At 43.6% G+C, this 8,132-nt stretch overlaps 1 protein-coding gene across 1 annotated transcript in view; it reads right to left on the reverse strand.

The window, feature by feature from the left end:
* Positions 1-8,132, reverse strand: part of MCC (mutated in colorectal cancers) — a 357,260-nt gene that overhangs the window by 287,653 nt on the left and 61,475 nt on the right. The window lies entirely within an intron of this gene.

Consider the following 8,132-nt stretch of genomic DNA (forward strand, 5'->3'; position numbering starts at 1 on the left):
GAGTACCCTGGGGTGCAGATTGTCAGGGCCGGCTGACTTGAAGGTATCCAGCTTCTCAAGGTGTTCCTTCACAAGGTCAGCATTAATGGAGGGCAGGGGATCTCCCTCACCCGGACTGCCCTAAACTTCATCTGGTTCCGGTCCACCCAACTCTATAGCCTGTATCTGCAACCTATCTTCTGGCATGACCACACTCCCACATAACTTGGTGTCATCCGCAAACTTGCCCAGCGAGCTTTTCACCCCGACCTCCAAATCATTGATAAAGATGTTGAAAAGCACCGGTCCAAACACAGACCCCTGAGGGACATCACTGGCCACTTCTTGCCAGGATGACACAGATCTGTTCATGAGAACTATCTGGGTCCTACCATGCAGCCAGTTTTCCACCCACTGAACTGTTGAGCAGTTAAACCCACAATCTTCTAATTTTTCCACAAGGATATTGATGGTTACTAGATCAAAAGCCTTTTGGAAGTCTAGGTATATAATGTTGACTTTCTCTCCCGTGTCCAGGTGGTGAGAGACCTGTTCGTAGAAGGAGACGAGACTGGTAAGACAAGACCTACCTGTGACGAAGCCACGCTGGCTATCATTCAGAATCTTACTGTCAACGAGTGTATCGCACAGATTCTTTAATTAGTTTTTCCAGGATTTTCCTGAGATGGAGGTTACACCGACTGGCCTATAGTTATCCGGGTCCTTCCTCTTCCCCTTCTTGAAGATGGGCATAATGTTGGCTCTCTTCCAATCCTCAGGGATCTCCCCAGTGTGCCACAATTTCTGAAAGAGTTTTGCCAGGGGTTCCTCAATGACCTCAACCAGCCCCATCAGCACTCTCAGGTGAAGTCCATCTGGTCTTGCTAACTTATAAATGTGTAGCTTTTTTAGTTGGTTTTGCACCAGCTCAGCATCCACAGTGGGAAGGTTATCATTCCCACCATGCCCTCTGTGATCCTTATCTCCTTTGTTATTCCCCTTGGTCCAGTGAAATACCCAAGCGAAGTGAGCATTCAGGAGTTCAGTTTTTTTCCTGAGTGTCCATTACCAGCTGTCCTGAGGTGTTAAGCCTTGTTAGCACCTTTTAACCTAGCCCTAACCCTGTTAACGCACTGCATGCAGACTGATCTGTTAAAATCAGCTAAATTCCAAAAATCTTCCAAGAACTATTCCAAATTTAAACAGTTTCTCCATAATAGTAGAAACAAATCACTACTTTCACTTTCACTTCAGAGGGGTAACATCCTGGGAAATATAGGATGCAATACATCTCCTCTAATATTTTCCAGACTGGCCACTTATCAAGTCTCAGAGGCTGTCACAATGACAGTACAAGCTTTCGAGTAACATTTGGTGAACACAATTTATAGAACAGGAGCTACTACTCAAATCCAGTTCACAAGGGGCAACATTATGTGAAGCAGAACGCCAGTTCTCTTTTAAAATGGCTATTCCTATTTCATAGCATTTTAATTCATAGATCCCAAATCACTTTGTAATGGTGGGCACCATTATAAGAAGAGATGAAGCAACATTTCTGAGCATATGCAGTAGGTCACTGGTAAAGTCAGCATCAGTATCTGGTTCTACAGTCTCCTAAGCACCCTTTTAAGCTCACCAGGCAACAGGGGCCCATAAATAACTGACAACAAAACTATCAAGCTAACCGAAAGGCCCTTCTTCCTCAAAAGCAACAATTTTCCTCTCTAAAATATGCATCAACATTCAATCTGTGTGTTTATCAATCAAAAATAATTCATTAGTCAGATTAGTGCTGAGTGATGATAATAAATTAAATGAACAAAAGGGGAAAAACAAGGATACAAACATCTAAAGGTAAAAAGGAAGAAGCAACCTAACTGCAACAAAACCAAGTATTATACTGCAGACTACGGGGAGCAAAAATGCATGGCAAGTTGATTTAAACACATTTTAACTCAATTCACTAGAAGGAGAATATCTCAGTAAACTCACTCATTAAAAAAGGTGAAATAAAAGGAATAAATCCACCCAAAACAAACAGTATTCTCCAAATAATCACAAGAGATCTGGTTTATAATGCAGAATTTGTAACTAATGCAACTAAAATATATTTCTACATTAAAGTAAATTAGATTAAGAACAATTTAAATGGATTTTTTCATATGTATATGAAGGGGCTGCACCAGCATAAGCAATCTACTCACACAGTGCCAGTTTCCAGAAGCAGCATGCGCTATGATGTTTCTGTTAATCCAAAATAAATCCCCAGGTAATGTGGAATAAAAGTATGTAGCAGATGCCCCATCACTGCCCTCTAGTGGCTAGACTACAATAATAAAGCCCTAAGACAGGGCTTCCCAACCTTTTCCTTAGTATGATCCCATTTAAACAGTCACCATTTTTTGTGATCCCAAAATGATGCAAGCAAGATCAGCAAAGAAGGATCAATCAGATTTCTGCTTTTGAGTCTAGCACTCCTTTTATTTCTCATTCTCATCCTTGTCATTAGTTTTACAGCTAGAGCTTGAAGCAGAAACTTTTCCAAGAAAAATCCACGTTAGATTTCTCTGTCATGTAAAATGTATTTCAGCCAGCCAGCAAGTATCAACATATTTGTTTTAAGTCATCTTCCTGTAATGCAGATCCAACTCAAGGTGCTTGTACAACTGTCATGCATGCATGAAAAACTTCCATGCGTGAGAATTGCGTATTTATAAACAGGAAGTACATTCATCATAATTGGTTGCCGCTGTCAAGTGTCTTTACGACCCCATTTTTTATCATTGCAATCCCACATGGGGTCATGACCCCAAGGTTGGGAACCACTGTTCTAAGAGCTAGAGGATATTTCCCTACAGTTTGAAGGAGCAGAGGCCTTATCTTAGAAGCAAGTGGCTGCATTCCATCCCCAAGGTGGCACATGTGCTAAACATAAAAGCTTTCCAAAATGTTTGGAAATGCGTGATCATGGAGGGCAAAGCATTTAGCATTATTCTTGTACAGCGCTAAAATATGACAAAGTTCTACAAACTGTAATATTAATTTGCAGTGGGTTCAGAATGTTCTGCTGTTAAGAAAAAGACTATCATTTAGTATGGGAAGTCATAATAAAAAAACCCAGCAAAAATATACTAAATACATCCAAAGTTTATCCAAAATATTAGTATGGTTTTAATGGGTTACACTTTATCATATTTGCAATGGGTATGGTAGTTTTGGATGATAGTTTATCCCAACCAAGTAGCAGAATGGAAGACTGCTGCATTTCAGTTAAAGCAGGGGTATCAAACTCAGGTCTCCCAAGCTCAGGTCATCAGTAGGGAAAGCACTGCACGACCAGGGACTGAAGGTTAAAGGAGTACATGAAGAGTGGTTGTTCCTTAAGGACATGATCCTTGAAGCACAAAGGAAGTCCATTCCCACGCAGAGGAAGGGTAGCAAAAGGGCTGGGAAGCCCTCTTGGCTAAACACGGAAGTCATGGTCCTCTTCAGAAAGACGAAAGAGACAACAGAAACTTGAGACGGGCCTCAAGGAGCACTATACAACAATGGCCTGCACTTGCATGGATCAGATTAGAAAAGCTAAGGCAGCAACTGAACTAAAATTAGCAAGAGGAATCAAGGACAAGAAGTCCTTCTTTAGGTACACAGGGAACTGGAGGAAAACAAATGGGATTGTGGGGCCACTGCTCAACAACTCAGGACAGCTGGTTACTAGCACTCAAGAGAAAACTAAACTCCTGAATGACTATTTTGCTTTGGTTTTTCACCGGGTCAAGGGGAAAATCATGCCAGATAGGACACAAAATGAGCAGGATACAAATGACTGCCTTCCTACTATTGCCATAGAACTGGTGTGTGATCAATTAAAAAATTAGACATTTATAAATCAGCAGGACCAGATGAACTTCATCTGAGAGTGCTGCAGGAGCTGGCGAAAGTCACTGTGGAACCCCTGGCAAAGTTCTTCCAAAGCTTGTGGCACTCTGGAGAGGTCCCTGAGGACTGGAAGAGGGCCAATGTCGTGCTCATCTTCAAGAAGGGGAGAATGGAGGACCTGGGTAACTAAAGGTCAATTAACCTAACTTCTATCCCAGGGAAAATCCTGGAAAAATTAATTAAGGAGTCTACGTGCAATAGGCTTGCAGAAGGTAAGATTCTGAACGACAGCCAGCATGGCTTCATCAAGGGCAGGTCTTGTCTTACCAATCTCATCTCCTTTTATGGTCAGGTAACTCGCCACCTGGATAAGAGAGAGAGGAGGTTGACATTGTATACCTTGACTTCTAAAAAGCTTTTGATCTGGTATTCCATGATGTTCTCACAAGAAAATTGGAGGATTGTGGGCTTAACTGTGAGACAGTCAAGTGGGTAGGAAGCTGGCTGCAAGGTAGGACCCAGAGAGTCCTAATGAATGGATCTGTGTCATCTTGGAAGGAAGTGGTCAGTGGTACCCCTCAGGGGTCTCTGCTTGGTCCAGTACTATTCAACATCTTCATCAGTGATTTGGATGTGGGGCTGAAGAGCTCACTGGTCACATTCATGGACAACACCAAGTCATGGGGAAGCATGGTAATGCTTCAAGATAGGCTACAGATACAGGTGGACCTAGACAGGCTGGTAAGGTAGGCAGATCAGAACCAGATGAAGTTCAACATTGAGAAGTGTAAAATGCTCCACCTGGGGATGAACAATTCCCTACACACCTACAGGCTTGGCAACACCAATCTGACCAGCGCTATGAACGAAAGAGACCTGGGTGTAATAGACCACAGTATGAATGAGCCGGCAGTGGGATGCCGTAGCCAGCAGGGCTAATAATACTTCGGCATGCATCAGTCAATGCATCTCTAGTAAAACCAAGGAAGTGATTCTTCCACTTTACTCAGAAGTGGTGAGACTGCAGCTGGAGTACTGCATCCAGATCTGGTACCGCACTTTAACAAGGTCATGGTAAAGCCTGAGAGAGTCCAGAGAAGGGCCATCCATATGATCAGAGGCTTGCATGGCAAACCATATGAGGAAAGACTGAGGGACGTGGGACTCTTCAGCCTGAAAAAGAGAATGCTGAGAGGGGACTTGGTAGCAGCTTACCACTACATCAAGAGCTTGGTGAACAACTGTTCACCAGAGCACCCTTGGGAAAACTAGGAGTAATGGTCACAAACTCCTCGAAGACTGTTTCAGGCTCAAGATTAGGAAAAACTTCACAGCTAAGGTGTCCAGACTGTGGAATAAGCTCCCTCCAGAGATGGTGCAATCACCTACCCTGGAAATCTTCAAGAGGAGACTGGATGGTCACCTTGCTGGCTCACCTGACCCCAGTTGTCTTTCCTGCTTGGTGCAGGAGGCTGGACCTGATGATCTTTCAAGGTCCCTTCCAGCCCTGCAATCTATTAAACTCATCTGGCCCCTTGGGCCATGTGAGTTGCATTAGATTGGTCCATGGACCAGACGAACAGCGCAGGGCTAGTTCCACAAGCCAGATCCAGTGCCCACGGCCTTTGCTCCAGCCAGTTCCACACTGCAGTGCATGTGGTACCTGCTCCGGCCCAGACTGGGACACAAGCCACATGTGACACCTGCTCCAGATGCTCCAGGGTGAGAGCTGAGTGTAGTACAGGTCCTGAAATGGCTGGAGCAGGCACTGTGTGAAGTACAGTCCTGGAATCAGCCAGAGCAGGCACTGAATCTAGCATGCACACCACCCATGGAGCTCCTCCCCTAGCATGCCAGATCCAGTGCCCACTCTAGCTGGTCCAGGACTGTGCCACACACAGTCCCTGCTCTGGGACCCATGACATGCGTGGCTAACATCCCAGATGAGCCAAACCAAATGCCATGGGCATCCAGCATGCGGAGGGGAGGGAGGGAAGGGGGTCCAGGACTGGCCCCAAATGGGGTCAGCACTGGGGGGGCTAAATGATGTGATTTCATGGGATGGGCTGTATCTTTGATGCTTCCTAATTACAGCGTAAGACAGCTGAATTAAGTTTACTATGGATCAGGTTAAGTGCCCTGGATTTCTCTGCAGATAAAAGACCAAAATTTTGCCTGTCCTTCACTGATTGGGTAAACTGCTGGGGATGTTATAAGAATATTTCTTCAGCTTGAAGGAAATGTGTTATACTATGCTGCAAATCACAAACAGTAATTTCACAGGAGAAAGTCTGGCTAAGTGTAAGGATGCCTGTCAATTCTCTCTCATCAGAAAAAACTGTAGTATCTTATCACTGTCTCAAGGATAGGGAAAAAGGACAAAAATCAGAGAAATCTGGGGGATTAAACTGGCATAACAATGGGTGTATTTCACTGTAGAAGTCCATCGAATACAAAATGAAAAAGAAAAGACACCATCAGTGCTGATACTTCAATAAAAAGAAAGAAAAAGGCCAGGTAAAAAACTTGACACAAGATTTCTCAACGCTACATAAACTAGAAAATATAATTCATCTCTCTCAATACTATAATCCCCATTCAGCTATTCCTTTCTCTTTCATACTAAGGAAAGGACAAACATTATACGACCTTCTTTCAGCCACATCCAATAATGAAAAAGACTCAATTCAATTATCTAGAAAATTAACTACAGTCCCTACTTGCTGGGAGTTTTCCATATAGTAAACATTTAAAGGGCAAATGTCAAACCTAAGCAAATACATCTGGAACCAACAATACTCCCTGCACAACCATTTTTGCCATCGATTTTCTAGCATTTACCAAACAGTTCTCAGTTTTGAATTTTTTCACTGGAATCAATATCAGGTAATCTCCAGTTATAAAGGACACTGATTATACTGACTGGGGGAGGGGGGGGCAGAAGGATGGGGGGAAATGTGTTTATTACTTTTCTAGCCTACTAAGAAATAACTGAGTGTGTGGCAATTGTTAGGTTAATCCCATATCAGCTCCAAAGTGTATTTGTGTAAAAGCTCATTCACCATAATGGTTAAGAGGAACATTTATTTTAAAAAAGTCTCTCTTCTTCTACCTCTTCCTGAATCATTTGTCCCTAATATTGGTTCCCTAATATTGGTTCTCTCTATATCATTTTAATTTAGTTTTTTAAATATTTTACGCCAACATGCCCAATTTATAAAAAACAAACTGTTGAGCTTCATTAATGCTAAAGACAGGTTAAGTCAATAATATGAAAAATACCAGTGACCAAAAAGGAAGTTTCAAAAAATCAAATATAGTTTAAGTTGATAGAACAAGACAAGAGTTATGTAAAGTAAGTTTATTCCAGTGATTCTCTAATTCTGGGGGGGAGGGCAGGGGGTGATGTTCTTCCTTAAGCTTGTTAAATTGTTATGTATTCTTACGATTTCATGTTATTGAATAATACACAGGGATCCTGGTTTTCTCTGCTTAAAAAAAAAAAAAAAAAAATCACAAATTCTCTGATAACCCCCCCCCCCACATTCTTTGATTTAAACCCCCAAATCCATGTTTTTCCATGATTAAAATGAAACACCACTCTCTCTACATACATACATATACACACACCTCTCTCTCTAGGTATCAGTCGAACACAATGTTTTATTGATACATTTACAATTTTGAAGCAATTTGGAAACCTAACCGACTCTCACAATCACTTTAATAAAATAAATTCTAAATACCTATAAATTTTGGCATTTGATTTGGGATTTTTTATCATGGAAAATTAGAGCTCCCCCTGCCCCCTTCACTCACCAGATCACGGGCCCAGCTGTGGCTCCCCCCACCCCACACTGCTTTGTGGCACTGAGCAGCCCTAAATGCCCTGCCCATGCCATTGCCCCTCACTCCCAAGCCACAACCCCCCAGCTCTGATGGTGCCCCTCACCCTGACCCACAGCTTCCTGGCCTTGCTGATGCTCCTCACCCCCAACCAACAGCCCCCTGGGCCCTGCCTGTGCCCCTCACTCCCAACCCATAGCCCCCTGGGCCCTACCTGTGCTCCTCACTCCCAACCCATAGCCCCCTGGGCCCTGATGATGCTGAAGAGGCCCCCACCAACTGCTAGGGCTACAGGGCCAGGGATCCCAGCAGCGCCTGAGCCCTGGCTACCACCCATGGGAGGCAGTGGGCTGCTGCAATGAAGCCGAGTGCAAGCCCGGTTCCCTCCTCTCCCATGGGTGGCACAGCTGGAGCAGACCCCATGG

Source organism: Crocodylus porosus, unplaced genomic scaffold, assembly GCF_001723895.1.
Source record: "Crocodylus porosus isolate Cpor-Errol unplaced genomic scaffold, CroPor_comp1, whole genome shotgun sequence".
In the NCBI taxonomy this organism is placed as follows: Eukaryota; Metazoa; Chordata; order Crocodylia; family Crocodylidae; genus Crocodylus; species Crocodylus porosus.